General features: G+C 40.1%; 1 pseudogene; it reads right to left on the bottom strand.

Annotated features, from left to right (window-relative positions):
- LOC145540430 (elongation factor-like GTPase 1) overlaps nt 1-27508 on the bottom strand; it is a 63517-nt pseudogene that overhangs the window by 5440 nt on the left and 30569 nt on the right.

Below are 27508 nucleotides of genomic sequence, written 5' to 3'. Positions count from 1 at the left end.
CCTGTTAAACACTCCCTGACAGGAGACTATTTTGGAAGGTGAGTGGGTGGGTCTGAAAGCACCAAAGTCACCTCATTTTAACCATTTTTGTGGAATTCCACAATAGTTGTGACAAAGCAAGTTTACTCAAAAGAATATAAAAGTTTAATGAGAGATTTAGGACACTTATTGAGGTGGAATGTATTTTCCAAAGATGGCCATGAGAATATCTCCCATCCCTCACACTGAACCTATGACATGACTTCACCACTTTCCACTTCAAGAGGTTTGAGCAAACCTTTGTCCTCAAAAGAAAAAAACCATAAAGATAAGTTTACTTTATCTCATTTTCAAAAAAAACAAATACACATTTAGAAGATATAAGATAAATCAAGTGTTGAAATTTCAATGCCATTTCTCTAATAAATCCTTCGGTAGCATGAGGAAACATTCTTGACTTCACAGTCGACTTCTGCAATGTCATAATATGAGGGTTATTTTATTTTTTGGCAAAAAATATCTAAAGCCTACATCAAGAAATAAATTCAAAATTAAAGGGTAAAAACACAGACGCTAAGAGGGGAAGCAGAGCCAATGAACGAGCTAATACATTGTCTTTTGTTGGTTTACAGTTAGTTTAAGTTGGGTTTCTTGCAAATAAATCTTGACTAATTCAACATGCCAAGTACCATATCTCACACACACACACACACACACAGAGTAAGAAATACTCGGAGCAACAACAAGAAAACTACAGTCAGAACCTTTAAGGTGTTACCCAGTATTTAATATAATAAATTACTTTTTAATAGTTGGAAAATGATTTGAATAAGAAAATTATGTTGATATAATAACCAAATGGCCCTGGCCCTCAGAAATAGATGCAATATGCTTTTTTAAGCAGAGGAACATTAACAAAAATTGATCCTATATTAGTCTATAAAGAAAACTGTATTAAATTCCATAACCTAGAAATTATGTAGGCTATATTCCTTGACCATAACAGAATCCAACTATAAATGAAAAATAAACAATTAAACCCCCCTAATCCAAACATCAGAATTTAAAAATAATCATTTCCAATAAGTGGCACTAGTGGTAAAGAATCCACCTGCCAATGCAGGAGGTGCAAGAGAGGTGGGTTCAACCCCTGGCGGGGAAAGAGCACCTGGAGAAGGAAATGGCAACCTGCTCCAGTATTCTTGTCTGGAGAATCCCACGGACAAGAAGACTGGTGGGTAACAGTCCACAGGGCCTCAAAGAATCAGACATGAATGAGTGACTGAGCACACACACATAAAACTCCTAGGTTAAAAACAATAATTAAGTTACACATTATTTGACAAGAAAAACGATCAGAGGAGGGCTTAAAGCAACTGGAGATTAGAGGAACAATGCTTAATGATGCTATTAATATCATCATGAAATGGATAACTTTTTCCCAAGAAAATCTAAATTATGAAATTCACTTTAAAATTCAGTTCAGTTCATTTCAGTTGCTTAGTCATGTCCAACTCTTCGCAACCCCATGGACAACAGCACACCAGGCCTCCCTGTCCATCACTAACTACCGGAGTCTGCTCAAACTCATCTTCATTGAGTCGGTGATGCCATCCAACCATCTCATCCTTTGTCGTCCACTTCCCCTCCTGCCTTCAACCTTTCCCAGAATCAGGGTCTTTTCAAATGAATTGTACACTCACCAAGCCTCAACGTAAACCTGCCCTATCACAGCAACTTCTCTTCCAACAGACGTGTACAAATGTTCAGCAAAAAACATGCACATGAATATTCAAAGCAACAATACCCCTAGCAGACCAATACCAGAAATAGACTACAATGTCCGCCAACACAAGAGCAGAAAAATGGTGGCAGTCACACAATACAGCTACTAGAATGAACAGATTACAACCGTGTGCAATGACATGGATGCATTTCACAGTCAGAGTGAATGAACACAAAAAGCCCAACCCAAAGGCATTCTGTATAACTCAGCTTGTACAAAGCTTAAAAACGTGTAAAATTAACCTATGTTAGAAGCCAGGACAGTTGCTGCTCTTTGGGGTGGAGGGTGCAGATAACAGTGACTGGAAATGCATGTGGCTTCTGCACTCAGGCAGTGTTCCATTTCTGGGTCTGGATGCTACCAACGCCGGCCTATGTTTAGTTTATGAAAACCTATCAACTGTGGTTTAAGATTTGCATTCTTTTCTCTATGGCTATTATGCATTAATAAGGTTACTTAAAGGTGTAATTTGGCACAAATTACATGAGTATTTAAGGTGCTTCTGAGTCTTTCAGAGATGCCATTAGCTGCAGCTAATAAAGATAAAGCTTCTTTAGAGCCTTTCAAAAAGAACTGGAAGGAAGAGCGAGCGGATGGTTTGTCTTGTTTACTGTTTCCTTTCTCTGCACATCATCCGAGGACTAATGAAAGGTATCATTCACTTCAATGTCCTTACATAGATTCTTCTGAACATGTCTGCCCTTGAGCAAATCACTTCTTTATTCAAGTAAGTGTATCCAGGAGGAGACTGGCTACCCTCTGTTGTTCATACTCTTTGGTTCTTCACTCAGAGGTTGGTCCTTTTAAAACGTCCACTGGAAGATAATATAAACGGTTTAGAAAACTATTCTTTGGGTTTTGGTCTGTTTCATTTGTTCTTGTTCAGACTCTAAGTTGTGTCCAACTCTTTGCTACGCCATGGACTGCAGCACAACAGGCTTCCCTGTACTCCACTATCTCTCAGAGTTTCCAAGGTGAACAGGAAACTGAAGGGAAAAAAATATATGCAACCGAAACAATCCCTTTAGTATTTTAAAGAGACTGGGGAGTGGCAGGAGAAAGAAAGAACGGGCCAAAATAAATTTAAACGACTGCTTGGAAATCCATCTTTGGGTTCACACAAGGAGCTAAACTGATTTCAATTTCCTTATCTTAATGATTCGTCTGAACCTCTGATGATAAAAAAAATGCCTGCCTTCATGTATGCAAGACTCTGACCTGGGCAAGAGGAGGCAGTTCACAGCGCCTGCATAGAATCCTATTTGTGTTCACAAACTCAGTCCAGCAAAGCACAGAACCTACTCAGCACTCAGATGTCCTTCACCTGAGTGCTTAATACTCTTTATACAGATGTAGAGGCTACAGATTTTACATGGGGGATCTGGCGTGGATCACAGGCTTGAGCACAGGCTCCCTCACATGCTCAACACACAGAAACTCCAGTCTTTGTTCCTCTGGTCTCTGATGTAGTGAAAATCTATGGGAAAGGCTGCCCCCTGGTGGTCACCTAGGTGAAGGGCCACCCTTGCCAGAGGAGGAATAACTGGATAGATGCACATGGCCTTCCACCATCCTAGGATGGCTTCAGAGAGCAGACTTAGCCCACTCCACCCCTGCCCAGAAATCTAGGCTGGTATAAAGGATGATCTTCCCCTGCGCTTTCAGTGAAACTGGCAACGCTGCTGAGTTGGTTCAAGTCCAAGGAAACCATTCCACACCTCGATTAAGGCACAGCCATGCACAGCTGGTCCTTGTATATACAATCAGGATGAGAACCGCTTTTTGAAAGCTCCTGGCAGTTAGAGAAGATGTTTAGAGGGATGGAGTTTCTATCTGTCACGTGGCCTCTGGAACTCTGGTTTTCTGAATGTCATCCAGAGAAATCCACAGATGGGGGTGGGAGTGGGGGCAGAGAGGGTACTGAGAACAGCAAAGCAACTAAAAGAGGTAGGAAAGCCCAATTTAGGGGCAATTAGGAAAGTTCCTGGAAAACCAATAAGAGAGAAGGAAAGGCTTATCGTAAGAGATCATCTGACCCAAGGTTATTTTCTATGGATGTGCCTTCAGGTCTGGAAGTTCCCACAAAAGTGGTCAACTTGCCAGAGATCTCAACTAGCATTACCGAGTGCCTTTTCTCATGTAAGAGGCTACCTTATTGGCTAGTTTGGGATCAAAGCTGTGAAGATCCTAGAAATAATTTGGAAGATTAAATGTAAGCACTCAGCATGAGAAATCTAACCTACTGGATAATATGTTAATAGAACAAAAATATAGTGAGTATGAAATCCACATATGTGAGAGAATGATGAGCTTATAAAATTAAGAAAATAAAGATTTGTCTTTTCAGAGCAAATTACAGTTCACTACATGTTAAAAAAAAAAAAAAAAACTCCATCTTATTTTCTTTTCTTTTGAGAGACTGTGGATCCTGAGAAAGAAGGCTTATCAGAGATACTGATAGCTCCTCCTCTCTTCCCTGAATCCCTAAACCTCCAAATCTCAAGTGAAATGTCCAAAGAAACGTAACAATTAGGGAAAGGCTATGTCAACTCAGGAAAAGGTTTCATCCAAATGCCAGAAAAGTGTGAAAAATGGAGCTAAATTAAAGGTCACCCAGGCATCCTAGAATTAATATATGCCACTCAGGGAGCAACTGGTCTCTCCACAGTTGAAAATAAGAGATTCTGGGCCTCATAAATACCTACAGTAAGAAAGCCCAGGGTGGGGGTCTTCATTCCAGGCAAGACCCTGGCTGGGGCAGAATCAGTCATTCTGGATGCTGGCCAGTGAACTCAGTTTGAGACAGCCAGACCTGGGGCCCACAACAGAGGCACTTAGTTGAAAATAGGAAGACCTTCTCCCCAAACAGACTGGTACTGGTACAATTTAATGGTTTAAAATGATTCAGTCATAATTAAGTTAGGAGGCCAGAACAGCACAGAGCTGGGTTTAAGTCACAGCTCATTACTAAGCGCCCCATCACTAGAAATGGCTTAACATGTTAAGGATGTCAGCTCTTCCCAAATGAATGTATCAATTCACACATATAAAATTATTTCTTACTATAAGACATAAGTATGTAGGAAAAAAACTTATGCATGGACAGAAGTTTGGAAAAATATACATTATACTGTATATTCTAAACACCTACAGTAATTACCTCTAGGACGGTAATTCACCTAGTTTTTTCAATATTTACTGAGCTTTACAGTAAAAGCAGTGATCACAATTTATTTCCATAAATAAATAAAATGTCTCAATACAGATATTTAATTTACTGGGATGAAATAAAATGATCTCAAGTTCATATGGAAAAAAATGTTCAAGAAGAGCCAGGAAAAAAAGAAGTATTAAAACAAAATGTGATAAAACCAGATTAAGAAAGAATTGACTAAAATCATCAAAACCAAACAATACAGACTGAGGCTAGAAAACAAGAGCCTGGAATCAGACAAGTACAGTATTTGTAGAAATTTAACAGTGACAAAAGTGGTAATGAAACTCAGGGTTTGGGAGGAACGTTTATTTGAGAAACTGATGGCAGAACAGCTATGCAGCTCGAAAAAAAAAAAAACACGCTGGAATATTTGGCCAGTGGGTAACCTGGTCCATGCCAGAGCTTAGCTGGGCGCACAGAAGTTATGTGACATGAAACAGTCCAAGAACAACATAAGAAAGAGTATAACTGCCCAAAGTATGTGATACAGGATAAGAGAATTAAATAAAAAGAAAAGAGGAAAAGTAGCACACGTGGTCCCTAAACACCACACATCTGAGAATATGATGCAGCAAGTGGGGACAAACCAGTTCTCAGCTATGGGGGCTGAGTTCTGCCTTATCTAGGGAACTCTCTTAGTCAGGACGCTGGAAAGGGGCCTAAAAACGCTCCTGGGAAGGGGGCAATTTTGGCCTTTACAAAGCCTAGGACAATGCTCTTCTCTTGCTAAGGCACACAATTCTAGAGATCCAGCTAAGGACGTACCTTACAAATGACAGTTTAAGAAAATTAATATATTTCCTTTTAAGAAAACAAACTATTCTGCTTTTTTGTGAGGTGCTTTATATTTAGTAATCACTGTTATTTTCAGAATAACATTTCAGAAGAATATACACCCAATTTATAGTTAATATCTTCTTGAAAAGGGCTCCCCAGATGTGGGTTCAATCCCTGGGTCGGGAAAATACCCTGGAGAAGCGAATGGCAATTTGGTTCAGCATTCTTGCTTAGGAAAATCTCATGGACAGAGGAGCCTGGTGGGTTATAGTCCATGGGCCCATAAAAGAGTTGGACATGACTGTGTACACACACAAACACACACACAAACACCCTCTTTCTTGTGGGGGAAAAAAATTAGACATTAACTTTGAATCTACCCCAAACAGCTCATGGCTTTGTTGTGGCCTCTCAGGGAAGAATATGGGATGATACCACTGTCTATATCTTCACTCTGTGTTCAAGCTGGTACACATGCTTCTCAGGAGAACTTCTCTACCTCCCCCAACTTGCAAGCCAGTGCCTCTGCCTCAGCCACTCCTCCTCCTCTAAAACACCACTTCTGGAGTCAGGCTCTGACCCAAACGCAATGGCGTTCTTGACATCAATGGTGGCAATTCTGAAGTTTCAAGGATTCACCCTTTCTGCCTTGCTTCTCCGGGAAACTAATTCTTTCTGCCATCTCTACTTCAAGCTCTCTCTTGAGGAAGTTACTGAAAGTTCTGATTCTCTGTTAACTCTGAATAACGAAGGATGAGAGGGAGAGTCAGAAAAATAGTTTCAGTAGAAACCAAAGCTTCCCTGGTGGCTCAGTCAGTAAGGAATCTGCCTGCAATCCAGGAGGCCAGGGTTCGATGCCTAGGTTGGGAAGATCCCCTGGAGAAGGAAATGGCAACCGACTCTAGTATTCTTCCCTGGAAAATCCCATGAACAAGAGGAGCCTGGCGGGCTACAGTCTATGAGGTCGCAGAGTCAGACACGACTGAGCGACTTAAACCACCACAGGAGCCAAAGCATCTGATTTCTTTTCTACACACATTTTTTGGAGGATCTTTCCAAACAGCCTTCACAAGAACAACAGAATGTTTATGGTGGCCGGCCTGAATTTTTTCAATTAGATCAAAAGAGCTGCAATTATTAATAAATAAGTGACATGCTAAATTAGAAAAGTGTTCTTTAATCTTCATAAATATATGCTTCACTTATGATTTATTTTCTTAATATGTGTGACGATTGGCAGTCAATTAGCTAATGATAATGTTTCCCATGGAAATCAATGGCAAATAACCATGTTACTTAATTATTTTGCCTTTTGATATTTTTTGTAACAAAATAAGGGGCATCTTCCTGCTGCTTTCCCTTATCTTCATCTGCAAGATGAAATGAAGGATCAGAGACTTGCCCAAGGCTACAAAGCTGAAAAGTTGCTCAGCTGGAATTTTAACCCAGAGGATCCTATTTCTAATCCATATACTCTATACTTCTCCACTCAATAGCATAAATTCTATAAAATAGCACCAATGGTGTCAAAGAAAGATATTAACACTGTCTTCTCTTCTGATCTTTTAAAAAATCAAATTAGATGATGTTTAAGGTATAACAAAGGTAAAAAGAAAAATAAAACAGGTGTCTTGCTGTCACCTGTTCTTCAAAGTGGTTGCACCAATGTACGAATTACATCAAAAGGTTATAAAAGTTTGCAAGGCCTCATCCCTACAGCATAGGATATTGCTAGATTTTAAGAATTTCACCATTCTAACAGCTATCATGATTGAAAAATAAATGCATTTCCTTGATTACATTCACATTTAATGAGTCTGCCACAGTTTAGTCATACTAGAAACATATTTCTCCCTCCAACATCACACCTTCCTCTCAACCACATAGTTTGTCTTTTCTGAAGAAAACCAAGAGATGTTGAGCCTTTATAATTACTGCCACCACTCCAAATCCACAGTGACTGTTATCACTCAAGATCACTTCAAACTATTTCAAGAGTCTTTGCAAATACTTCCTTTTTGGAAAAAATTTTAAAAATTCTATTGAACCATTTACCCTCTCTCCCAAGACTATAATAAATATCGTCATAGCCAAATCTTTGTGTATAATATTAATAATTTCCCTCTGAATCAATTCATAAAGGTAGCACTTTTGGGTCAAAGGATATGATGATTTTGCAAGGAGCAATTATCTTTAAAACTCTTGATATATATGCCAAGTTGTATGCCAATAGAGGGTATCAATTCAGGGGTATATGAGTGTATCCTGACAGCCGTCAGCTGGACAAAACTGAATTTGGCCTTGTCAACCAGACTACTGTGTGACTCATGATAGATACCTTCCTAAACTTCATAAGCCATTTACAGAAGTCAAATTATTTCCCCATTCTGGCAGGCATTAAAAACATTAAGAGGTCCAATGCCTCACCATCAGTTTTTTAAACTTGATCTTTGCTTCATCCATTACTACCAACTCTTTTCTGCTTCCTGTATCTGACATTTGATTTGTTAGTCTCTTGGCAGCTTAGCTAACTTCCAGGTTCTGACTTCCCTGGCCTCCCCAGTGTTGGCATGAAAATAATGCAGATTCAGCTCACAAGTATGTTTCCAATATCATCTGAAGTGGAATATGACCAGCAGTACATTTACTATTATGTGTAAGTTCTAAATACAACTGTTCACTTTTTCAATTACTGTATCTGAAATAGGCTTGGCAGGTAGGGCCAAAATCATATAGAAATGAGGAAACCGCAACAAGCTGATGAGCTGAGACTGTTGAGGTGGCTCAGTGATAGGTGAGCTCGCCCCCTCCCTGCCAATTAGGTCTCAGTGGTATTTCCTCCAGGTTTACATCTGGGACAGCTCTGAAATGTCTAAGAATAGTCTACAGTCCCTCCCTGATGGGCACTAGACTCAGGGCAAATTTCTATTTCCACATCTGAGCAATCCTCACTAAACATCCCATCTCCACTTCTTCCCAAACCATCTAGCAGTCCCATCTAGTCAAGGTATAATCCTATGTTGTTGTTGTTCAGTCACTCAGTCGTGTCCAACTCTTTGCGACCCCATGGACTATAGCCTGCCAGACTCTGTCCCTGGGATTCTCCAGGCAAGAATAATGGAGAGGGTACAATCCTATGATCTAACATCTAGCAAAAGTTCACTGTGGTTTCTCCATAAGTTATCACATGCTTTGAAATTTTCCAAGTCTTCCTTCCTCTTACAGTCAACCAGGTCTTTCACACTTTTGAGTTGGAGAGGTTATATTCTACATACCACTCACCACTGGAACATGTCACTGCATCCTTCATCTTTCCCCTTTCATGACCTCTTTTTCACTCTGAAAAACAACTATCATTGAACTGTATCTCTCTCTCTCTCACACACACACACACACACACACACTCTCTCTCTCTCTCTCCCCCTTTGCTTTCACCCAACCATTCCTTCAGACTATTAACCTACAGCTTGCCTTTCTTTACTGAAAAACTTCAGCAAAAATCATTTCAATTATCTGTTTCTTTATTTCCTCTGACAAGCTAGTCTCTATAACTGCCATGTAAGAGTAAAAGAGAAATATAGTATTTGGAGATGGATACCCTTCACATACTCGTTTGTTTTCATATAATGTCTAGAGTGGTAGCAGGCTAATTAACAGTCAATTTTTAGGTTACGAAGTTGTATTCATCTACCTATTCAGAAGATGTTATGCAGTTTTAGCCGTTACTCCAGTGAGTAAAAATGTGGATTCGACAGACACATCTGAAAACGAGCATTTTACTAAACCATATGGTAACAATTCCATCCGAGTTAACAGACAAGAGGGCTCCAGCCATCCCATAACCTGCTCAGCTGCCTCGAGGCTAAAAGGAGCAACAGCTTGCCACATTTGTTAAGTGCAACTGCAGTACACAGGTTGAAAAGTGCTGAATTAGAGGACACATAAAAATGTAATAATGAAAAGAATGCTGCATATAAAACTAAAGAAATCCAGCCAAAGTTATCAGTAAGATTCAGGTTATGAATACTTCCACTTGGAAAAAAAAAGAAAAAAAGATGAACCAACTCTTCTAAATAAAAAAGAAAGAGATGGTAACAATTGATAACATTATCGAATCACAACCTGACAACCAACCAGGTATAAATTTCTTTTAAATGTAAATTGGTAATTTTTTTTTTTTTTTTTTTTTTTTTTGCTGTGCTGCACAGAGTGCAGGATCTTAGTTTCCTGGTGAGGGATCGAATCTGTGCTGAAGCACATATAAGTTGCTTTCATGAAGTTTAATCAAATTTAAGGGCCAAAAAATTCTTGTGTTGATAAAACTGTTCTGCAAAACAAGAAACAATGAAAATATCCCCTAATTTGTTATTCCTTCATATAGCTTAGTATAAAGCTGATATTTAAACTACACAAATATAAAATATTCAAAAAAGTATAGATTGGGCAAACTTACAAATACTATAAACATTTTACAGAAAAAACTACCAAAAAATTGAATTCACTGTTCTATTAACATATTGAAATACACTCATCAAATAGTTTATCCCAGGAATATAAAGCTGGTTCGATACTAGGAAACATGTTAAAGTAATTCACAATATAAGTGGATCAAAAGAGAGAAATATCTATCACTTGAAAGATGTGGAAAACACCGCTTGATAAATCTCAACATCAACCCACATTTAAAAAATTAATCTGGTAAGCAGAAACAAGAGGATACTTTATTTTCATCATATAGACTATCCAAATCCAATCTCATGGAAACACTAAAATGTTTACAGAAATTCCTCTACCTTAAAAGAAATAAGACACTACTCTTATACTACTCTTCAACCTTGTTCTAAGAGTTACAGAAAAATGCACTGAAACAAAAGGGAAAAAGCTATAAATGTTCTGAGAAGAGATTATCTCAAAGAGAAAAATAAACAGGCTATAAAACTGTACAGAAAGTATGATTTTTTTATATTAAAAATATACTACAGGGATTTCCCTTGTGGTCCAGTGGTTAAGAATGTGCATTTCCACTGCTGGGGGCACAGATTAGATCCCTCACCAGGAAACTAAGATCCTGCACTCTCTGCAGCACAGCAAAAAAAAAAAAAAAATACCAATTTACATTTAAAAATCATTAAGAAGGTAAATTTTGTGTAACTACATTTTCATCACAATTTAAAACCTAAGTATACACATGTAGAGATTTTTAAAAAAGACTGGTGGCTATCCCTATGTAAGAGAGAATTCTTACTTGGCTTCTCTGCACTTCTCAAATAGATCCCTATTGTGACCCACATTATGCTGAAAACTTCTAAAAAACTTAAAAGACAAACTTACAAAGTGAAGAAATAAAACACAAACACAGAACTGATTATGAGAAAGACAGTCTACTGGATTGAAAGAATCAGACTTTTTATTTTTATTTTTTTTTTAACATTTTATTTTATTTTATTTTATTTTATTTTATAAATTTATTTATTTTAGTTGGGGGCTAATTACTTTACAATATTGTAATAGTTTTTGCCATACATTGACATGAATCAGCCATGGGTTTACATGTGTTCCCCTTCCTGGACCCCCCACCCACCTCCCTCCCCATCCCATCCCTCTGGGTCATCCCATTGCCCCGGCCCTGAGCCCTTGTCTCATGCATCGAACATGGAATGGTGTTCTGTTTCACCTATGATAATATACATGTTTCAATGCTATTCTCCCAGAACATCCCACCCTCACCTTCTCCCTCAGAGTCCATAAAATTGTTCTATGCATCTGTGTCTCTTATTCTGTCTCGCATATAGGGTTATCGTTACCATCTTTCAAATTCCATATATATGCATTAGTATACTGTATTGTTGTTTTTCTTTCTGGCTTACTTCACTCTGTATAATGGGCTCCAGTTTCATCCATCTCAGTAGAACCGATTCAAATGTATTTTTTTTAATGGCTGAGTAATATTCCATTGTGTATATGTACCACAGCTTCCTTATCCATTCGTCTGCTGATGGACATCTAGGTTGCTTCCATGTCCTGGCTATTGTAAACAGTGCTGCGATGAACATTGGGGTACACGCCTCTCTTTCAATTCTGGTTTCCTCGGTGTATATGCCCAGCAGTGGGATTGCTGGGTCATATGGCAGTTCTATTCCCAGTTTTTTAAGGAATCTCCACACTGTTCTCCATAGTGGCTGTACTAGTTTGCATTCCCACCAACAGTGTAAGAGGGTTCTCTTTTCTCCACACCCTCTCCAGCATTTATTGCTTGTAGACTTTTGGATAGCAGCCATTCTGACTGGTGTGAAATGATACCTCATTGTGGTTTTGATTTGCATTTCTCTAATAATGAGTGATGTTGAGCATCTTTTCATGTGTTTGTTAGCCATCTGTATGTCTTCTTTGGAGAAATGTCTGTTTAGTTCTTTGGCCTATTTTTTGATTGGGTCGTTTATTTTTCTGGAATTCAGCTGCAGAAGTTGCTTGTATATTTTTGAGATTAATTGTTTGTCTGTTGCTTCATTTGCTATTATTTTCTCCCATTCTGAAGGCTGTCTTTTCACCTTGTTTATAGTTTCCTTTGTTGTGCAAAAGCTTTTAATTTTAATTAGGTCCCATTTGTTTATTTTTGCTTTTATTTCCAATATTCTGGGAGGTGGGACATGGAGGATCCTGCTGTGATTTATGTCGGAGAGTGTTTTGCCTATGTTTTCCTCTAGGAGTTTTATAGTTTCTGGTCTTACATTTAGATCTTTAATCCATTTTGAGTTTATTTTTGTGTATGGTGTTAGGAAGTGTTCTAGTTTCATTCTTTTACAAGTGGTTGACCAGTTTTCCCAGCACCACTTGTTAAAGAGATTGTCTTTTCTCCATTGTATATTCTTGCCTCCTTTGTCGAAGATAAGGTGTCCATATGTGCGTGGGTTTATCTCTGGGCTTTCTATTTTGTTCCATTGATCTATATTTCTATCTTTGTGCCAGTACCATACTGTCTTGATGACTGTGGCTTTGTAGTAGAGCCTGAAGTCAGGCAGGTTGATTCCTCCAGTTCCATTCTTCTTCCTCAAGATTGCTTTTTATGTGCCCTGCCAAGATGATTTACTAGTGAACTATTTGAAAACTTTCAAAGAAAAGATGATTATCACATTCTATAGAAATTTCTCCAGAATGACACTGTCCAAAATGGTAGCCATTAGTAACATGTGGTTACTGAGTTCTTGAAATGTGACTGGTACATCTAATGAAGTAAGTTTTCTTAATGTTATCTGATTCTAATCTTTAATGGCATATGGCAAATGGCTGACAACTGAACAGTACAGTTCTAGAGGGTAGAAAAGATGGAAGTTTCCCATTTTGGAATCACCATGACACAAAGAAAATAATGGCAATTTTATTAATCATACAAGAAAAGTCTGGATGAAATACTGGAAAATTGAATATAACAGTGTATGAAGAAAATATGCAATGCTCAAGTATTATTTTCTTCCAGAAACACAAGGACATCTTAATAATCAGAAAATAACTAAATATAATTCATGACATCAATTACAGCAAGGAGAAAAGCTCTATAAGCCTATCTTCAGATGCTGAGAATGCATCAGTAAGATTTAAGTATTTATTCCTGATTTTCAAAAATCCCAGAACTTTCCTAGTATGATTAAAAAATATGAATCTTTGGGCATGAGCAAACCTGTAACTAACATACTAGGAATACTTCTATTAAAGTCAGGAAGGAACAAGACAGATGAGCAGCTATAACTATTATTATTTATCATACCTTTACAGGCAATACAAAAATAAAAAGAAATAAGACAACTATCACAAAATTGGAGAATAAATTATCATCTATAAAACAAAAGTTATTAAAAATCAGCTGAAACTATTAATACTAAGAAATGAATAGTAAGGCTGCTGGTTATTCTTTCCAAGTGGAAATGCTGATAATAAGTATATTTAAAAGATATCCACTAGTAAGTGAATTTAAAGTATTACAAAAGTACTACAAAGGCTTAAGAGTCACAAAATGTTGAGCTTTCCCTTGAAACAATCAAATCAAATCTACTAGTAAAACTCTTCAAAGGTTTCTGACTCTTCAGTCACCCCACATGAGTAAGGATACACACAAACACTCTCTACCCATTCAGTGCACACTGACTTCCTACCAACCCAGCAAACAACCATGGAAAAACTAAAACTATTTCAGAAAAAGGCTAATTAATATTTATTTTCTTTATGTTGAAAAAAGAGAACTATCATTTCCTCTTGGAATATGCCCCTGAAATGTTAAAGAGTTAACCATACGGAAGAGATCTAAGACTAAGAGTGTATGAGAGAAAGCTAAAGATTTGGAATCCTAATTCAATTTCCCCTCATATTTTAATAGGAGCCTGGAGCAAACATTTACTTTTAGAGATACTCTCAGCAGAGAACTGAACAAAAGACTATTGTGTGTTCAACCTGGTAAGGTCTCTGTGGTCCCATCTCTACCAACTTTTCAAACATCATGTTGGAGTTAAATGTATACCCATGGTGGATTCATGTCAATGTATAGCAAAACAAATACAATATCATAAAGTTAAAAAATAGAAAATAAACTAATTTAAAAAAAATGATTTTCAACTTTCAATTGACTATTTCCAGACCATAAAATCTAACCACACTTATCAGATGGTGTAAGTATTCCAAGTGAGTTATAGCTGAGTTCAAATGTGAAATCTGCATTTTTAGACTTTAGACTTTAACTCTATACACTGACTTGCTCAAGAATGCCATAAAATGTTTTCATTTCCTTCTCCAACAAAAATTTCCATTTGCAGCTGATAAATCTGACTCGGTATCATTTTGGATGAAAAGCATATGGGTATCAGTCATACCACTCTACGATTTTCTTATTAAAATAAGAACTGCACCTTTTTCTCTAAGCTAACAAGAATAAAAAAGACGAAGTTAACATGCATGCCTGATTACTATAAACATTGCTGTCTCAATCTGTAGTATATGTCCAGCCACAGGCCTGCTACAATATAAAAACAAAGAAGAAATCACCTTTGACCCATGGTGTGGTCATCTTAAAACATGTCCTCAAATTCTCTGACATATCTCCCATTGAAGGTGGAGCTAGTTCCCTCCCTGTGAGTATGGGCCAGGCTTAGTGACTCTTACCTCTTAGTGAGGAAAATGTGGCAAAAATGAGGCTGAAGGCATTAAGGGCCAGGCCACAGAGGCTGATGCAGTTTCCTCCTGTGATGCTCAGCTGCAGAACCCTATCAGTGTGCTGCAAGGAAGCCAAGTAGCCACGTGGAAAGGTCACACCTTCCAGCCCTAGTGCCACATCCACACAAGGTCCCAGCCAAAAGATAGCATCAGTCACCAGACACGTGAGTGACAAGCACCGTCACATGATTCCAGTGCCCAGGCTTTGAGCACTTCAACTGACACCATGTGGCATGGAAACAAGCTGTCCCACCAAACCTGCCTGAATCGCAGATTCATGAAAAATTTAAGACTGCCTTTGTTTTAAGCCACTAGGCTTTGGGTGGTTTGTTTTGCAGTAACAGATAACTAGAACATGTAGATTAAATCAACCATGTTTGGCCATTCAGTTTATTCTTTTCATTCACACCCCACCCCATCCCACTCTCCCCCTACCCCCTCCCCCCCGCTCATTCCCTATGACAGGAAAACTTTTTAGTAAACAACAACAACAACTATGCTGGCATACCTGGTCTCAGTCAACTCACTCTAGAAACCATAGCTAGAACCCCAGCATTTATTACCCTTGCTGGCAATCAGCTTTCTCTTGTTCTGTTTGCTTCTCACCTCTTAACACACACCTGTCCTGCCTTAAACTTACTCCTCACTCTGAAAGTTTGTATTAAACACCTGGCTTATGAAACTGCTACTACTGCTACATATGCTCCAGTTTTTAAATCAACGAACAAGTGGAATTTGCCTTACAAACTGGTAACTAGTTCAAGATGTTCTGATGGAGCAATTGAAATGGGTTCTCAACCCAACCTAGTAACCATATCAAAAATTTACTGTTCCTCTAACGAATACTAGGAAGAGAAATGTCCTAATAACTGACATAAAATTTTTCTTTAAAAAACACAAGCCTGAAAAGTTAAAGCTAGAGGGGACCTTGGAGATGATCCAGTCTGGCACTTTTTTTCAATCAGTGGTATACTGACATAACTCAGGGACGATTTTCATGACAAAAGTATCAAGCGTTTTTATCTCACTCTATCCTCACTGAAACGTCAACTTGCCATAATATAATGGCAATTATAAACTTGAATTTTGTTTGTATTTTATTTTTACATTAGTTTGTATGTATCTTACAAACATGATGGACATAAAATTTTGTTTATATTTTATAGCTACAGTAATCAAATGTATCCATACAATGCTGTTTAATGTTCTATCCTTAAAGTTTAGGATATATGATAAAATATAACAAAAGAAGCTCTGAAAGTCCGTAACAGTCTTAGAAATAAAATTAAAGTAGCTGTTCTATTTTTACAGTAAGATTGTTAGTAAAAATTACTCTAGTCCAAATTATTTTGGAAAGCTGGGGACCAGAAAGGTTATACAATTGGCCTGAGGCCATATACTAGTTAGTGGCAGAACTATGATTAGAATTTTCATATATTCATGCTTTATAGTCAAGCACAGGGCTTGAATAGATCTAGGTTAATAGACAGAAAACAATTTCTGTATGCTTCAATTTAGAAGGTAAGCTGAAGAGACTGGCTGGATTCCAATCCCTTCAATGTTGCATTTATAATCATTCTGGCAGACTATCTTCCTCCCTAATGTAAAGAAACAGAACCATAATGAAGGGGCTTCAGGCAACACCAGGCAAATGTGGAGGAAATGTGGCTGAGAGTGTGGACAGGCTCTTCAAAAACCATTCACCATCCCATATTCCCTGGCTTACTTGTAGAAACTGTTAAGAGGCTAAATTTTTGGCTTTCACTGCAGCTAGGGGTGACCACATGACAAAATCACAAAGAAGCGAGGATATATATAATACATTGGTCACTAACAGGGCATTTCTTCCCAAATAAAAACACCAGTGCTTGCCCAACAGGGATCCCAGATGTGCCAGACTTAACCCTTTAGCCCTGGATTATGGGGAAGTCCAGGGGGAAAAAAGGTGCCAGGCAGTGGGGGTCTGGGAGCAGTGCCTGCTTATTCCAACCTCAGGATGTGGTGTTTCCATACTTTAAGACTGGCACTAGTGTGTGCTGGCTGAACACCAGCTCCGCCTCACACCTGCCCACACTTCCCACATCCAAACTGCTGAACTTCCTCATCACTCCACAGAGCAAACCAGACCTTTTCATCCCAAACATACCTTAGTTGCTAATTCCCTACTGAGAGAGGTAAAAGCTGGCGTAACGGAATAATCAGAACACACATGACAACTGATATTTAGGAGAGATGTATAAAGCCTCTATTTATGAGCACTTCTTAGTAAGAGATATTTTAGATATCTGTCTAATAGGTCATATATGGGGTGGTCACTGCCAAAGGGTTTTAAAGTAACATCAACCAAATCATCCAAAATAAATAAACTAATGACCACAAAAATAAATGAAACCTCAGTGCTGTGAGAAGGCCTTTGGCCCATGTGCCCTCTTCCTGCCAGGAATGTCGATGCAGATGCCATCTTGGTTCCATGGGGACAAAGCCCCATGCTAAGGACTGCAAACAGATGAAGAGAGGGAATTTGCTCCCTGATGACATAAGACAGCCATGGCACCAGTACTCAACTGTCTATCCTCTACCCTAATCTTCCCACTGAGGGAAACTGAAGATTATGCAGTTGGTTTTTTGATCACTGGCAGTTAAATACAATCCTAATGCTTCTACAAAATATACCTCACTTTTCCCTTTAATTCATTTTGTCCCAAAGTTGTGTGTCCATCTTATTTTTTTAACAACTGAATTTGGTAAACAAATGTTTAACCAACAGGCACCTTTACTAACACCCTAGCTCCCTCCGCTGCTCGCAAATAACTTCAAAAGATCAGTAAAAGAAAATGAGGCATTTCTCTCTTCCCCAAGACGAAGCAAGCTTTAATCTGTGGTAGGTGTCCTGCAGATAGCAGAGTTACAGCTACCTTAGGAGGCAGATGAGAGAGATGGTCTCCCTGTTCATAACACAGCTGGCCTCAGGGCTGAGCAGCATATGGCAATCTAGAAATAGACAGAAGGAAACCAGACCTACTGCACGCCATGTTCCTGACCTCTGCTGGGGAGAGAGCACAAACAATGACCCTTAACTGGATGGGATAGGACAGAAACCATGCACTGAACCTTTATTCAGTACTTCTCTTTTCACTTGAACGTTGTGTTAGAGATCTTCCACCTCACCTTCCATTTAAGAAACAAAATTAATTGAGTGTGAGGAATACAGTAATCACAAGGAACACTTATAAACAAAAACAGAGTGCTTTCTAATCATCTTCCCATGTCCTTCCTGATAAAAATGTTTTGCTGGTTATGGAAGCTCATAAGTCATGTCAATTGTTAGGGTTCAACAGCATTTTCCAAAGGGAGTGAAAAAAATGGGTAATATTGAGGAGAGGCTAGAAATTCATGCTCCAAAAAAAGCAATGAAAAAATAAATTTTAATTATGTATTTTTGCAAGGGAGCATCAAAACGCAAATTTCTTGGACTAAAGTGAACAAAATCCAGCAGCTCTAGACCAGCAGTCTAGACCATTTCTCTAAAACATAAAAAGAAGCTGGAGCCCAAGGAGTGCCCCCGCAAGTAGCTCTACACTTGACAAGGACTCTAAGGGTTCAGAACAGGACTCAGCATTCCATATCACACTCAGAGTGACTATAATGATCCAAGGGAAATTCCTTCATCTGAGTCTTCAAGGTTGCACCGAGGACCTTTAAAAGTGAAGTCCGCAAAGAAGTAATGAACATTAACAGTATTTATGGATTTATAATATAAAACAACATTCAATGGATTAAAAAATCCTGGAAGAAGGCAGACCCTAGAACCTAAAGTGTCTTATTCATCTGAACTGACTTTACTGTGAGCAGAAATTCTTTCTCATCCCCAAATGAATGAAACCTCAGCTTATTCACAGATTTCTTAAGCAGTTACTTTTTTCTTTTCTACCATAATTTACAGCAAGTTACTGCTGTACATGGGCTTCCCTGGTAGCTCAGCTGGTAAAAAAAATCTGCCTGCAATGCAGGAGACCCCAGTACAATTCCTGAGTCAAGAAGATTCCCTGGAGAAGGGATAGGCTGCATACTCCGGTATTCTTGGGTTTCCCTGCTGGCTTAGACAGTAAAGAATCCTCCTACAATGCAGGAGACCTGGGTTTGATCCCTGGGTTAGGAAGAAACCCTGGAGGAGGGTATGGCAATCCACTCCAGTACTCTTGCCTGGAGAATACCCATGGATAGAGGAGCATGGTGGGCTCCAGTCCATGGGGTCACAAAGAGTCGGACATGACTGAGTGACTAAGCACAGCAAAGCACTACTGCACATACTAATTACTGAAATGCACTAAGTTAAAACCAAAGGACATGACCCAAAATAAATAAATAAACAAACAAACAAAAAAACAAGAATGAGATCCAAGTCATTTCTCTCAGAGATCTCACGTGGTTTGGGTGACATGTCAGGCCACATCTCGGAATGCAGCACAGATGTGACACACAGCACCACCCTACCTAGCACGTTTTCTGGAGGCATCTCCTCGAGGTCTTCCAGTTCCCTTCCCATTAGAAGGTACAGGTTTTCCAATGTACAGCACGCCATGTGGGGGACCGGGGGAAGGTCCTCTCATGGAGCTGAGAAGCCTAATGGCACCTGGGCAAAAAAGAAAAAAAAACAGAAGCTAAGTTGCTGCTGCTAAGTTGCTCCAGTCGTGTCCGACTCTGTGTGACCCCATAGATGGCAGTCCACCAGGCTCCTCCGTCCCTGGGATTCTCCAGGCAAGAATACTGGAGTGGGTTGCCATTTCCTTCTCCAACACATGAAAGTGAAAAGTGAAAGTGAAGTCGCTCAGTCGTGTCCAACTCTTAGCGACCCCATGGACTGTAGCCTACTAGGCTCCTCCATCCATGGGATTTTCTAGGCAAGAGTACTGGAGTGGGGTGCCATTGCCTTCTCTGCCAGGAGACGTCAAAGGAAAACAGGTTTGGATTAATACCTATAAAGTAACTTTGATTCATAAGTAAGATATAGTGCAGTCACATTTCATGTAAACCCGAAACATTCAGATCTGAAATGGTGTGATATAAAAAGAAGTCTCAGTTTATGAGTAAATTCTGAACTAGAGAGACTTCTCATATACATAAAACCTGTCAAGAATTCCACATAATCATAAACTTTATGGCTAATATAAATTCTGCTGTGACCTGGTAACACAATATTAACACACAAAAGTCCCCATACCCTTTGCCAGTATTTATATGAACTATGTCAGACACCACTGGACACCAGAACCACTGTGCTATTATTTCAACACTCATTGTTACTATTATCACTTAAAATAGCTTTAACGTTATTATACTGTCACGTCAATTACAATTTTATAATGTCCTTTAAGCATTTGACAAGGGCTGGTGCTAGTGCTGAGTAACACAGGAAAATGAATAACTTTGAGGAGTAGTTAGATGTCATAAAAATGCCATGTAAGGGCCAAACAGCCATTATTCTAGGCTGGGCTGTTAAGGTGGAAGAGAGCGTGCTGTGAAACGTTGGAGATTCTGATGAGAAGACACACGACACTCACACAGAAAAGATGTACTACATGGAACTCTTTCTACATCACCTTTACTCTCATGGAGATTCTGTCTCAAATTATTCAAGATATTGTCTTGAATTATTCAACAATTTCCATATAAATGCAAGTGCCCCAAAGGCATGTCCATGAAGGAACCAACTTATTTTTGGTACCCAAGGCACTGTGCTGGTGCTGTGAAGAGGGAAAAATGTCCAGGACATCACATACAAAAAGATAATTATCACTGGAAACATAGAGTGAGTGGCAAAAATGGAAGCACAGGTGAGTAAATGCATAAAATCTCAAGAGGAGAGAGAAGCTACTGTGTTATGGTAGACTTGGAAATTTCATGAAAATGATGACCTCTAGGGTACAGGCTACATGTACATGCATGTGTTTTGACTCACTGACAACTCTATAGAGGAGCTCTAGAGATAGGCTGGAAGAAATTTAAAATATAAGGATCAAATTGGAAGAAACAGAATTATGCACAGACAGTAAGACCATTCACTTAAAACAAACTACAGAAAAATTACAGTTAGTAAGACAATTTAGCAAGATAGTCATACACAGAACAACATGCAAAAGTTAACTAACTGTATGTCTATAGATTAGCAGTAGGAAAAAAAAAGTACATACATATATATTTAAAACAGTAACTTTCAGAATGCTAACGAAATATAAGAGAATTAGGAATAAGTAACAAAAGTGATTAAAGATTTTTATGAAGAAAATGATAACACTTTAAATGACCTAAATAAATGGAGAACTATACCTAATACATTTATGGACAGATGGTAACCAAGATGGTAAGAAGATCACAAGTAGATTTTTATACCCCTTATCACAACACGTTTCAGTTCAGTTCAGTCGCTCAGTTGTGTCCGACTCTTTGTGACCCCATGAATTGCAGCACGCCAGGCCTCTCGGTCCATCACCAACTCCCGGAGTCTACCCAAACCCATGTCCATAAAGTCAGTGATGCCATCCAACCATCTCATCCTCTGTCGTCCCCTTCTCCTCCTGCCCCCAATACTACCCAACATTAGGGTATTTTCCAATGAGTCAACTCTTCACATGAGGTGGCCAAAGTACTGGAGTTTCAGCTTCAACATCAGTCCTTTCAATGAACATCCAGGATCGATCTCCTTTAGGATAGATTGATTGGATCTCCTTGTAGTCCAAGGGACTCTCAAGAATCTTCTCCAACACCACAGTTCAAAAGCATCAATTCTGCGGTGCTCAGCTTTCTTCACCATCCAACTGTCACATCCATACATGACCACTGGAAAAACCATAGCCTTGACTAGACGGACTTTTGTTGGCAAAGTAATGTCTCTGCTTTTAAATATGCTATCTAGGTTGGCCATAACCTTCCTTCCAAAGAGTAAGCGTCTCTTAATTTCATGGCTGAAATTACCATCAGCAGTGATTTTGGAGCCCCCAAAAATAAAGTCTGACACTGTTTCCACTGTTTCCCCATCTGTTTCCCATGAAGTGATGGGACCAGATGCCATGATCTTAGTTTTCTGAACGTTGAGCTTTAAGCCAACTTTTTCACTCTCCTCTTTCACTTTCATCAAGAGGCTCTTTAGTTCTTCTTCACTTTCTTCCGTAAGGGTGGTGTCATCTGCATATATGAGGTTATTGATATTTCTCCTGGCAATCTTGATTCCAGCTTGTGTTTCTTCCAGCCCAGCATTTCTCATGATGTACTCTGCATATAAGTTAAATAAGCAGGGTGACAATATACAGCCTTGACGTACTCCTTTTCCTATTTGGAACAACACTTTTACCCTCCCCTAGAAAGTAACCCCAGACACACCAACTGCTGTACTCCTCCTTGCTAAATCTGAACATGTCACAGACTAGCACACACTGCTCAGTCACCACTCGGCATGGCAACAAGTCCAAGGATTTGTCCAAGGATTCACCTACTGCTCACACTGATGGAATAAACATTCAAGGCAAGGAGGAGTTGATGGCACAGACTTCCTTCTACCACCACCTCCCCCTCTCATCACAGCCCAGCACAGCAGCGCTCCTGGTTTACCTGCACCAAGAGGAACACAAGCATCTGAGAAGGCCCCAACTCACAGCTTCTCGCTGATGTTGCCTGGCTCCCTGTACCTTTGGCATTCATCCTCTGACCTTCATCATTTAATTACCACATATGCACCTTCTGTATGTCCAAAAATGTTCTGAGACAGCTCTAGCTTGTGGTTTCTTACTTCCCCTTTGGTCCAGACATACTTAGATGCTGGCTGTTCATCGACTGTCAGACCCTCCTGATCAATGTCTGGGATCTGCCTGCCAAGAAACCGCTGCCTATCACCTGCTCAACACCCATGCCTTTGGCTCGTGCCACCTGGGTTTCGGATCTTTATGTCTTAAACACCTGGCATCGTCCTGGCTCCACCATGACACCTGTTCTTCTCAGTTCTTTCCTCTAGCCTTGAATTTCTAGAAAAGCCTTATAAATTAACTAAGTAAGGTTTGAAAGCTTGATTCTTGTACTAGTCTAATTTCCTAAATGCTATTACTTGAGACAGGTTTATCAAATGGTACCAAAGTGACACAAGAGGAAGTATACAGAGTCACTCAAATGCACCTCCCTAGAGATCAAACGCATCTACCAATAAGGTAATCACTAATCTAACAAGGAAGCAGAACCATGAAACAATATACGAATGTTTTACTTTCTGTTCTTACCTACTGCAAATATTCAAGAGGACTGTATTTGGGTCCCAGGACAAAAATTCTCTTTCCTCTTCACGCCACACCACTGAACACTCGAGCGAAGGTGATAAAAGACCCCTGCTCACTTCCTTCCAGGGGCACGGGATTGGGGGTCTCACTTTCCACCTCTTGCCCATCACCTGCCAGAAACAGAAGCACCATGAGTGCCCAGATGCTCTCTGCATCCAGGAGCTGCTGAGAAACAAAGAGGGCACAATGAAGACACTATTGTTAGCTGAGACTGAGCAAAGAAACACCAAGAATAGAAGTATATTGATGAAAGCTACCTTCAAAGCTAAAAGCCCAAGAGCAGAAGGATGAGTGTTCCAAGTTTGGCAAAAACCCCATCCGTATCACCGAGGATGGGGAAACTACTGAGAAAAACTGTACCTTTTGGCTCTTCTCCCTGTGGACTCATTTCAAGGGCGCCTGCAATCTTGGGTGGGCTTCACGGGTGCCTGACCCTGCGCTGCTGCCAACTTCTCCGCGTGCCTTTGTCTTGCACACTCTCGCTTCTCAGCAATCTCCTCCTGAGTGAGAGGTCTACAGGACACCACAGACATGTTAATACCTGGCCACAGCAAGGATCTCAGTCTGTTCCAGCCAAGAAACAGCCAGTATTAACATGGACAGCAAGATCAAACCAGTCAATCTTAAAGGAAATCAACCCTGAATGTTCACTGGAAGGACTGATGCTGAAGCTCCAGTATTCTGGCCACCTGATGAGAAGAGCCAACTCATTGGAAAAGACTCTGCTGCTGTGAAAGATTTGGGGCTGGAAGAGAAGGGGGTGACAGAGGAAAAGATGGTTGGGTGGCATCACCGACTCTAAGGACATGAGTTTGAGCAGGCTCCGGGAGATAGTGAAGGACAGATAAGCCTGATGTGCTTCAGTCCACAGGGTTGCAAAGAGTCGTACACGACTTAGTGACTGAACAACAATAATAATGTGGCTGGAGAAGACGGTGGTTGGGCCCCTATCCCTTCCTGGTGGAAAGTTTCTCTGAGTTCTCTTGTTCACTGCAGCAAGAGAAGAGAAGGCCTATCATGCTTTCTCTAGGAACACTGCTGCTGCTGTTTAGTCACTCAGTCGTGTCGGACTCTTTATGACCCCATGGACTGTAGCCTGCCAGACTCCTCTATCCATGGATTTCCCAGCCAAGAATACTGGAGTGGGTTGCCATTCCCTCCTCCACTGGAAATGCTGGGTCCCCAGCTACTCTGAGCTTATGAACTGACATGCAAGAGCCCGTGTCCCCCCACAGTCACACACAACAGCAGGGAACCTTTCTCAGGCACCCATGTTCCTCCTCTGTAGGGCAAACGGCCAGAAAAGAAAGGGAATGAGTAACAGATACCACAGCTCAGAACACTCTAACAGAGAGATAAGGAGATGACCTTAGTAAGAAATCGAGCTTTTCCCCATGAAAGTAGGAAAATACACCTCCATGGGGTACTGGGGTCCAAGAGGAAGGGACAGGCTGAACGCTAGCGATTCAGGCTGGACAGAAGGTACAACGGTGATTATCAGTCACGGTGTTAGACCCAAGTTCCACCAGAGGAAAGGTGTGAGTGTCTGTGTGTTTGCTGGGGGCTCGCCTGGGCCGTGGGGCACCTTGCTTGATCCTGTCACATTGTGCCTGCCTCCTCTACCGCCCCCACCTTTGGTTCATGCCTCATCTCTGGCTGATGACCTCGTCTCCCATCCCACCATTCCTCTTCCCCTTCTCTCTCCTGGAAGCCACTCAGATGGCCATACTGAGAGTGCACTGGTCCCGTGTATGCTACACGCCACATGCTCCTGGAGCTCCTAACTTCAGGTGCCCTAATCCCCTTTCTACATCATGTGGGCTGCCCCACATGTAAGTCACCAGCTGTCCACGGCTGTCCTCTTCATACACCCACCTGCTACACAAGACCTCCCCCCAGGACTGGACACCACTTCTATTCCCTTAGCACCTGCCCCTGGAAATGGATGAATTTTGTTCTAGGAGTCAGCCCCTTCTAGTCAGACCTACCCCAATGTATGAGGCAGGGCTGTGTCATCAGATACAAAAAAGAAAAAGGGAGCAACCTTTGAGGATGGCTTGCTCAGGGGTTGTCGGGAAGTTACATCTGCAGGCATAAGCTCCTCTCCACTGGAAGCTCTTGGTGTTAAAGGCCTTTCGCACACAGGATGAAATTTCTAGGCTCTGCTCTGTCTTCTGGAGCAACACCCAACAAACGTACTCCCCTTTCCTCACCTTTCGATCATCTGGCCTCACACCCTTCCCCTCGCCCTTCTCTTCTTCAGGCTACACACTCCAGCTGCCCTGTCAATCAACCTTTATATAACTTATCTTGCTTCAAGACTTTTTATAAGAGTATCTGAAATGTACGAATTAACCTATGGATGATTCTTGTTGATGTATGACAGAAAACCACAAAATTCTATAAAGCAATTATCCTTCAATTAAAAATTAAAAAAAATATATAAACATGGAATACTTTATTATCACTATAAACAGGGAGGTAAAAAACAAAAAATCTGAGGCACTGGTTAGCGCAGAGAGAAATGGTCTCTTCCAATGGGCTTACCAGTTCAGTTGAGTTCAGTCACTGAGTCCTGTCTGACTCTTTTCGACCCCAAGGACTGCAGCACGCCAGGCTTCCCTGTCTAACACCAACTCCTGGAGCTTGCTCAAACTCATGTCCATTGAGTCAGTGATGCCACTCAACCATTTCATCCACTGTCATCACATTCTCCTGCCTTCAATCTTTCTCAGCATCGGGGTCTTTTCCAATGAGTCAGCCCTTCGCATCACGTGGCCAAAGGATTGGAGCTTCAGCTTCAACATCAGTCCTTCCAATGAATATTCAGGACTGATTTCCTTTAGGATGGACTGGTTTGATCTCCTTGCAATCCAACGGACTCCCAAGAGTCTTCTCCAACACCACAGTTCAAAAGCATTAATTCTTCGGCACTCAGTTTTTTTGTTTGTTTGTTTTCTTTTTATTAATAAATTTATTTATTTTAGTTGGGGCTAATTACTTTACAATATTGTAGTGGGTTTTGCCATACATTGACATGAATCAGCCATGGGTTTACATGTGTTCCCCATCCTGAATGTCCCTCCCACCTCCCTCCCCATCCCATCCCTCTGGATCATCCCATTGCCCCAGCCCTGAGCATTTGTTTCATGAATCGAACCTGGAATGGTGTTCTGTTTCACATATGATAATACACATGTTTCAGTGCTATTCTCTCAGAACGTCCCACCCTCCCCTTCTCCCTCAGAGTCCATAAGACTGTTCTATGTATCTGTGTCTCTTATTCTGTCTCACATATAGGGTTATCATTACCATCTTTCAAATTCCATATATATATACGCATTAGTATACTGTATTGGTGTTTTTCTTTCTGGCTTACTTCACTCTGTATAATGGGCTCCAGTTTCATCCATCTCAATAGGATGGACTGGTTTGATCTCCTTGCAATCCAAGGGACTCTCAAGAGTCTTCTACAACACCACAGTTCAAAAGCATTAATTCTTCAGCACTCAGCTTTCTTTATGGTCCAACTCTCACATCTTTACATGACTACTGGAAAGACTGTACATAGCTTTGACTATATGGACCTTTGTCAGCAAAGTGATGTCGCTGCTTTTTAATACATTGTCTAGGTTTATCATGGCTTTTCCTCCAAGAAGCAAGTGTCTTTTAATTTCATGGCTGCAGTTACCATCTGCAGTGATTTTGGAGCCCAATAAAATAAACTATTTTCATAACTATGGCACAGACATTGTGTTAATCACTCTGCATATATTACAGCACACACTTATCCAAACAATTAAATGACACAGGTATTCTTACTCCTGTTTTACAAATAAGAAACTAGAGCCTTAGGAGAATTACATAACTCAACCCAGAGTCACATGGACAATAAACAGAGGAGCCGTAATTCAGACCCAGATCTGACTCCAAATTCCATTGTCATCATCTGTGGCTATACCCCCCATTCAGAAGGAATTAGAAATGATAAAAGCATCACATTAAGTAAATGTGGTTTTATTTTAGCTTTGGTTAGGAAAGAAGCAAATCTGTTCACATATATTAAATCCTCATTTTGTCAGAGCTCATAATAAGAATAGCATTTACATTTATGAAGTTAACATCAAATGTACAGAGTCTTGATGTCCATCAACATATCTATCCATCCACCCAGTTAACATCTGCTATGGGTCAGGCACTGCTTGTGAGCGTTGGGAGTGGTGACACAGG

The sequence above is a fragment of the Giraffa tippelskirchi genome, chromosome 3, assembly GCF_054371585.1.
Source record: "Giraffa tippelskirchi isolate mGirTip1 chromosome 3, T2T-mGirTip1v1.2.pri, whole genome shotgun sequence".
In the NCBI taxonomy this organism is placed as follows: Eukaryota; Metazoa; Chordata; class Mammalia; order Artiodactyla; family Giraffidae; genus Giraffa; species Giraffa tippelskirchi.
This window is presented reverse-complemented; position numbering and strand designations above follow the sequence as displayed.